The sequence below is a fragment of the Gracilinanus agilis genome, chromosome 2 (genome assembly GCF_016433145.1).
Source record: "Gracilinanus agilis isolate LMUSP501 chromosome 2, AgileGrace, whole genome shotgun sequence".
NCBI lineage: Eukaryota > Metazoa > Chordata > Mammalia > Didelphimorphia > Didelphidae > Gracilinanus > Gracilinanus agilis.
The window spans coordinates 235,753,467-235,760,756 of NC_058131.1; the positions used below are offsets into that span (position 1 = coordinate 235,753,467).

Here is a 7,290-nt window from a genome sequence, read left to right on the forward strand (position 1 = left end):
TTAATCTTATATCTCAAGATTCCTAAACCTACTCCTCCCCCTTTTATGACCACTGGATCATCAATCCTGCCCGGTTTTCTCAGTTTACCGTTCTTGTTATTCCTCAAATAAGATATTACATCTCCCAATCTCTGCCTTTGCAGTGTTTTGACCTCCATGTTTGAAATGTTCTCTCTTTTGGCTCTGCTGGACTCCAAGACTCAATCCAAATCTCACCTTCTATAAGATGTCTTTCCTTGTCCTTGATGCTAGTGCTTTCCCTCTAAGACTGCCTTCCATTTACACTATATAGCTAGAATGTATAGTTACTTACATGCTGTATTTCCACTTCGAAAGTGAGCTCACTGAAGACAGGGATGGTGTTTTTACCTTTCTTTGTCTCCTCAGTGCTTAGCCCACCCCAGTAAGAACTAAAAAAATGCTTCTTCCTTGATTGACTACTATGGTTTCACCTTCCCTTTCTAATATCTTGACCTTATAATCAACCATTTCAATAAGGTGGTGACTTCCAATCTTGACTTTTTCACCCCTTGTCTTCTGTTCTAACCTGCTAAATATTATGTTTGCCTATCTAGCCTACTTTTCATTCCTACTCCAGGAGCAAGTCTCATATCTTCCTTCAGCAGTCCTGAGTCTCCTGCAAATTTCAAACCTGAACTGGGCGCAAGCTATCAGTAATCCTTTAATTCATCTCTGATTGGCTCTACAACATTTCCTCACTATATCATCTCTCATCTCAGGCTATAATTTACTTTTACCTCTATTTTTACATCTGTATTTTTCTTAGCAGATCTAGATGAGAAGGGATATTAGAAGTCATCTAGGTTAGTGCAAGCCTTTCATTTCAGGGAAATTTGACATGTTTAAGGATTAAGTGACCTCCTCAAGGTCACAAAGATGATGGCTGACAGAAACGGGACTTGAACCCAGCTCTCCTGGTTTCCATATTTAAGTTAATAACTAGCCAGATTACTACTGAACTCTACTAGTATCAGACCAGACACTAACAAGTTACTAAAAAATTGAGAACACTTCCAATCTAGATTCTCCCATACCTTTTCCAGGGTGGAAGTTTCTGTTACTAAGCATCTTATCCCTAACACCAGTGCCTGGGCCAAAGTAAGGACTTAATAAAGTGACTGTTAGATTGGAGCCAACCAACAAGCAACCAGCTAGTTTCTCAGCTGATGAGCCAGAATACCCGCTTTCCCACCCAAATCCTTCCAACATTATCCTAAGAAAAAAATCTTATGTTCCCACACAGCTCTACTTACAATATTTGTCATCTAGTGAGGAGAAAAGGAACTGTCTCTAGAAGCCCCCCTTAGGTGAGATTACGTATCTCTGAGAAGGAGAAGGAAAGACTTCAGATGGTATAGGCCCCAGTCTTATGTCAAATAAGGTATCATTATTTCCAACTTGCTGCCAAGGCAACTGAGACCCAGCTAGGTTAAGTGGCTTGCCCAAGGTCACGCAGCTCTAGGAAGTGGTCTCCCGCCTCCAAGTGCGTACCTAAGCTATTTTATTCTCCCCAAGTCTTCTCAAAAGGGTGAGAAATCATAGTCCAGCGTGGGGAGCCCATTAGTCAGGGGGCCAGTCCCTTTAATCTAGAAGCTGCAAGTAGCGCTCACCTCGCGCTCCCCCCCCCCCCCCCCCCGAGACCTGCGGGGTCCAAAGAACATCTTCCCAGGACGGGGACGGACGCGTCCCAGTTAATCAGGGCGACAGGAAAATCGGCCTCAGGCTCCCAGTCTCAGCCTCCTCCTTCTCCTCCCGCCGCCACCGCTGCCGCTCTCGGCGCTAGCACTCTCCCCCTCCACACCCCGAGCTGCCCCCAGCTGGTGTCCCTGACAGCTGCGACCTCCGCCCCCGGGAGCCGAGCGAGGAGAAGGGGAAGAACTCCAGGAGGAGGAGGACAGGAGGGAGGAGGAAAAAGAAGAGAGCCAGGGAAGAAAAGCGAGTGAGAGAGGGGGGAGGACCAGCTGCTCCCTCCCTCCCCGCCCCCTCGGGCCCCGGTCGGCCACCGCCGCTGGGCGACCGTGACAGCGGCACCCCACCCGGAGCTCCGTTCGTTTAGCACCGCTCACCTGCCGCCGCTGCCGCCACTGCCGCTGCCACTGCCACCTACAGCTCGGGGCCCGCTGACGGCTCCGCTGACAGCCGCCGCCTCAGCGCTGGCGCCTGCTGCCCGCCAGGCCCCCAGCGGCGGGAGCTCAGCCCCCTCCTCCTACGGAGTCCCGCAGGGTCCCACAGGGTCCCGGCTGGGCCTGTTCCCCTCCCCCGCGCCCCCAAGGGGGGGGAGGGATGAAGGAGGACTCGGGCGCGCGCGCCCTGGCTCGCTCTCCCTCAGTGCAGGGAGAGACTGAGGCCCTAAGGGGTAGGGGGGGTGGTGGAAGGCTTAGGGAAGGAGAGGGAAGCCACTGCACGGAAAAAGGGGGGTAGCGACAAGAGGGCGGAAAGCAGATCACGGCTCAATCTTCGCTCCCTTAGCCGTGAAGAACGAGGATTTCAGCAGCTCTGCACAGCCGCCATGTTCTCCTCCTCCTCCTCCTCCTCCTCCTAACCCCCTCCCCCTCCCCGGACCCTCCGGACCCGCCCCTCCAGCCCCGCCCCGCCCGCCCGCTCGCGGACCCGCCCCGGGCCGCGTGCCGTGCTGCCATCATGACGCACCAACCCGCTGCCGCCGAAATCTGACTGCGCGGCGCGGCGCGGCGCGCGCAATTCTCCCTCCCCTCTGCCTGTACCCCTCCGCACCCCTTCCTCCCCCACAGAGCGCCTCTGGCCGGGGTTGGGCGCGTGCCGTCCTGGGAGCCGCCTCCTTCCCCTGGCTGCCTGCTGCTTACTCACGCGCCTAGCCTTGCAGCCTCCTCTCCTGGCCCTTCCCCGAGTCTTCTTCGAGTGTGAAACCAAGGAGCCAATAGCATTTCTTGTCCGAGAGAAGGGGTGGGGGTAGGGCAGCGAAGAGTGTTGCATTTGGGTGTGTGGAAGGCGTATGTTTTAAGTCCCAGATTCTTCCATCCCCAAATAATCAACCGATATTTTTTAAGCACTGCAAACAAAAACTTACAACCTCTGTGATTGTACAAGTCAGCTAGCTTCTATGAACCTTAGTCTCTTCAACTGCAAATGGGAGTGAGGATAGCTGGGTTTTAGCGCTCCTGAGTTGCAAAGCGCCTCAACCTATTTCTCAGTGCTCACCTTGGAATGGTTTTGAAACTCATCTGAAATAATGTTTCAAAAGTTATTTGCAAACCATAACTCAGGCTTTCTGACTTCGAATCCTGTGCCTATTGCTGGTCGCTAGAAGACCTCAAAAGTCAATTAACAATTTTTAAAGACTCATAATATCTGTACCAGGCCCCAGGGTCTAGGCTTTGGGGAAACAGTTTTTAAAAAAGAAGAAACTCCTGCCCTGGAGGAGCTTACTTTCTATCTCCGGGCTGGTACCTGTAGTAGCTGTTACCTTACACCAGCAACTTAAGTACATACAAAATAAAAAGATAGGAACTAGATCACTGATTTCATCAAAATTATGGATGAGGAAGTTAACAGATTCTCTGCAATTTCGAATTTTAGTAATCTTTAGAATTTAGAACAATTTAGAATCTCTAGAAGACTTAGGCAGTAAAGTGATTTGCTCACGGTCACACAGCCACTATGTGTCAGAAAAGAATTGCCCTGACTGAGGCTACCACTTTATAAAAAATATATACAAGGTAACTTTTTGGGCAGGAAAGAAGAGCACTAGCAGCTGGGGAGATCAGGAAAGACCCACATGAATGGTTCTCCGAGCTGAGCTTTGAAGTCTAAGAATCAGGTAAAGAGGGATTGCATTACTTGGGAGTGCATAGGAACCAGCTGGTGAAAAAGGCAAACGGGAAAGAGCATTGATAGTATGTGAAGAACAGCAAAAAGGCCAATTTAGCTGGAACACAGAATTCATAAAAGAGAATAATGTGTAATAAGGCAGAAAAGGTAGGTTGGAGCTGGGTTGCAAATGGCTTTTAATGTCAAATGCAGGGGGAAGAGGTGAAGAGAATAGGCATTTATATAGCACTTACTTACACTTCACTAAGCGCTTTTACAAATATCTCATTTTTGAGCCTCTCAACCTGTGAGGTAGGGGCTATTATTATCCCCGTTTTTAAAGATGAGGAAACAAACAAAAAAGAGGCTAAGTGACTTCCCAGTAAGTGTCTGAAACTAGATTTTAACTTGGATTTTTTGCTTCCAGACCCAGTTTTCTATCCACTGTGGCACCAGCTATATTCAGAAGAGAATTTGAAATTGAATCTTGAACCAACAAGGAGCCATTCGAGTTTATTGAGCAAGGGAATAACATGGTCAGAAAAAAAAAATCACTTTGGCAAATATGTAGGATTAGAATGAGGAGAGAGGAGACAAAAACAATTAAGAGACTACTGCAGCTGTCCAGGCCAGAGGTGATAAGGGCCATGTGTGTAGAGAGAAGGTAACACAAATTTTGTGGGGATAGAAACAAAAATTTTCATAACTGATTAGATTTGGGTGTTGGGAGAGAGTAGAAAGTTGAAAGTGCTCTACGGTTACAAACCTGGGGGATATGGTGGTACCCCCTCAAGGAAAAAGAGAAATCCCTTCAAGTTCTGAAATTCTTTGACCAAGGAATTCATTTTCTCTATCCCTTCTATCCTTTGGACAATTCTAGTCATTAGAAAGCTCTTCCTAGTATTGAGCTGGAGCCAAAGTATGCTGTAGTAGAGACTTAGAGGAACCAGGGTTGTAATGCAGACTGTGTAGGTAGCTTTGTTACCTTATTAAAGTCCCTTAACTTTCTGAACATGTTTTCTCATCTGTAAAATAGACTAGATGATCTTTAAAATACCTTCCAATCCTAAAATTCTTTGATTTTATGCTCTCTGCCTCCTTGTAACTTCATTTGGTCACTTTTCAGCATGACAGCCCTTAAAATGTCTTCTTATTTTCTCCCTCCTTCTCATTGCCTCTAAGCTAAGCATGCTATTCCTTTAATTGACTCACGTTACTTAGTCTTCACCAGCCCAGTCAACTTCAGAATTAGCTCCACACAGAATGTTAATGTTCCCAGTTTGTACTCAGGTGTGCCAACAATAGTCCAGGTCTGGCCTAACTAGTAAAAGTACGTTAAGATTGTTGCATCCTTTGACACTTTAGGTTTTTTGGTAGCTACATCATACAATTAAATTGAAGATTCTAATCTTTCCTTAGGAATGCCCAACACTCTCCTACGTGTGTTTTATACTTAACTAATACCCAGGACCAGCTAGGTGGTAGTGAATAGAGCAATGGGAGTCAGGAAGATCTGAATTTAAATCTAGCCTCAAACACTCATTGTGTGACTCTTGGCAAATCACAACCCCTATTTGCCTCAGTCCCTCAGCTATAAAATGGGGACACATTGGAGAAGGAAATAGCAAAGCACTCCAGTATCTCTACCAAGAAATCCGCTTGGACCTAATAGAGTTGAACACAAGGACCCATTTCCTTTGTCCTTCTTTTTTCTAAAAAGCAGTGAGTAAGGGGGGCAGCTGGATGGCTCAGTGGATTGAGAGCCAGGCCTAGAGACAAGAGGTCCGAGGTTCGAATATGGCCTCCGACACTTCCTAGCTGTGTGACCCTGGACAAGTTACTTAATCCCCATTCCCTAGCCCTGTAACAAATAAAATTAATATAGAAGGATATATATATAAAATATATTAGGGTTTAAAAAAAAAGTAGTAAGTAAGGAGGCATCTAGACGGTTCAGTGGATTGAGAGCCAGACTCAGAGATGGGAGGTCCTGGGTTCAAATGTGGCCTCAGACACTTTCCCATCTCCCTGGGCAGATCATTTAACCCCCATTGCCTAACCCTTAGCACTTTTCTGCCTCAGAACAAACACACAGTATTGATTCTAAAAACAACTACTAGTAAGCTATCTGACAGCCTCTCAGCCTCAGTTTCTTCAGATACAAATAGAGGTAATAATGCCACCTACCTCATCTTTGTAGTGAGGAAAGTGCTTGCCTTGTATATAAATGTTAATTATTATTATTCTTTCTTAGCTTTTTTCCCCTTTTTTTCTTTTTCTTCCCAGTGATGCAAAGTACATTTTATGGCTCTGTTTATCTACAAGCTTCCCTTATCAATAGTCATTTAAAAGGAGGCTGGATGACTATCAGTTAGGAATGTTGTGGAGGGAATTCTTGCATTGAGAAGGAGATTTGGACTAGAAGATTTCCAAGGTCCTTTTAAACTTGTTTTGAGTGTCTCATTCCCTCCCTCCTTGCTCAATAAGTTATTTTTACTTGCTAAACCACAACTCCATCCCTATCTACTGATTATTTTCTACTAGACCACACCTAGTATGTCCTTTTGGTCTATAACCATTTTTTTTAGGCTGAACCTTCCCTTGCCCATCCTCAACTGCCACTTCCTTCTGCTCATTCCATGTACCCAAAGGGCACAGAATTGCATCAAGTTTACTTCCTCTCTGTGCCCTGCATTGATCTCTCTAAAATATTAGCACTTTAAGAACTGAAATGAAAGTTTTCAGGCTCACATTCATTCCAGGCTCTGTTCCTGATCAAGTTATCTCTTACAACACTCTTAATAGAGTGGGGAGATGAGTAGGGGAAACTAGGGGGCATAGTGGATAGAATGCCAGGCCTAGAGTCCAGAGGATCTGGGTTCAAACCTAGCCTCAGGCACTCCTAAGTGTGTGATCCTGGACAAGTCACTTAACCCCCATTGCTTAGCCCTTGCCACTCTTCCATCTTAGAATTTATATTAAGACAGAAAGTAAGGGTTTAAAAAAAAGAAAAAAAGAATGAGAGGGGAAAATAGGTTTGGCAAAACCAATGAATTCATGGACCATTTCTGAAGACACCTATGGTATTCTATATCCATAGACTCCTACCCCTGCAATGAAGGGAGGGGAGGTACATCGTTTAAGCTTTTCTGTGAGTCTGAACTTGGTCATTATAATGATTACAAAGCATTCAGTTTTACTTTATTGCTTTTTCTGTTTAGATTGCTATAGTCATTTATAACATTTTTCTTGTTTTTCATTTAGCATCAGTTGTTATGTCTTCCCATGTGCTAAAATATTAAAAAAGTTAGAATGTAAGGTATTATTTAACTTATATAAGAGAAAGTTAATCTAAGAAACCCTGCCCCCCCCTTAACAAAATGCTTCAAAACTTTAAGGATTTCCAAGGCAGATCACAATACCTATATAGTTTAGGAGATAATCTTTGAGAGTTGTTGCAACTAAAAAAAAATATTATTCTGC

General features: G+C 45.4%; 1 protein-coding gene across 1 annotated transcript in view; it reads right to left on the minus strand.

Annotated features, from left to right (window-relative positions):
* Positions 1 to 2,566, minus strand: part of NCOA1 (nuclear receptor coactivator 1) — a 228,160-nt gene extending 225,594 nt beyond the window's left edge. Inside the window, exon 1 of the mRNA XM_044663767.1 lies at positions 2,088 to 2,566. The gene's annotated coding sequence lies outside the window, so the exon portion shown is untranslated. The remainder of the gene's footprint in view (positions 1 to 2,087) is intronic.
* Between the last annotated feature and the right edge of the window lie 4,724 nt (positions 2,567 to 7,290).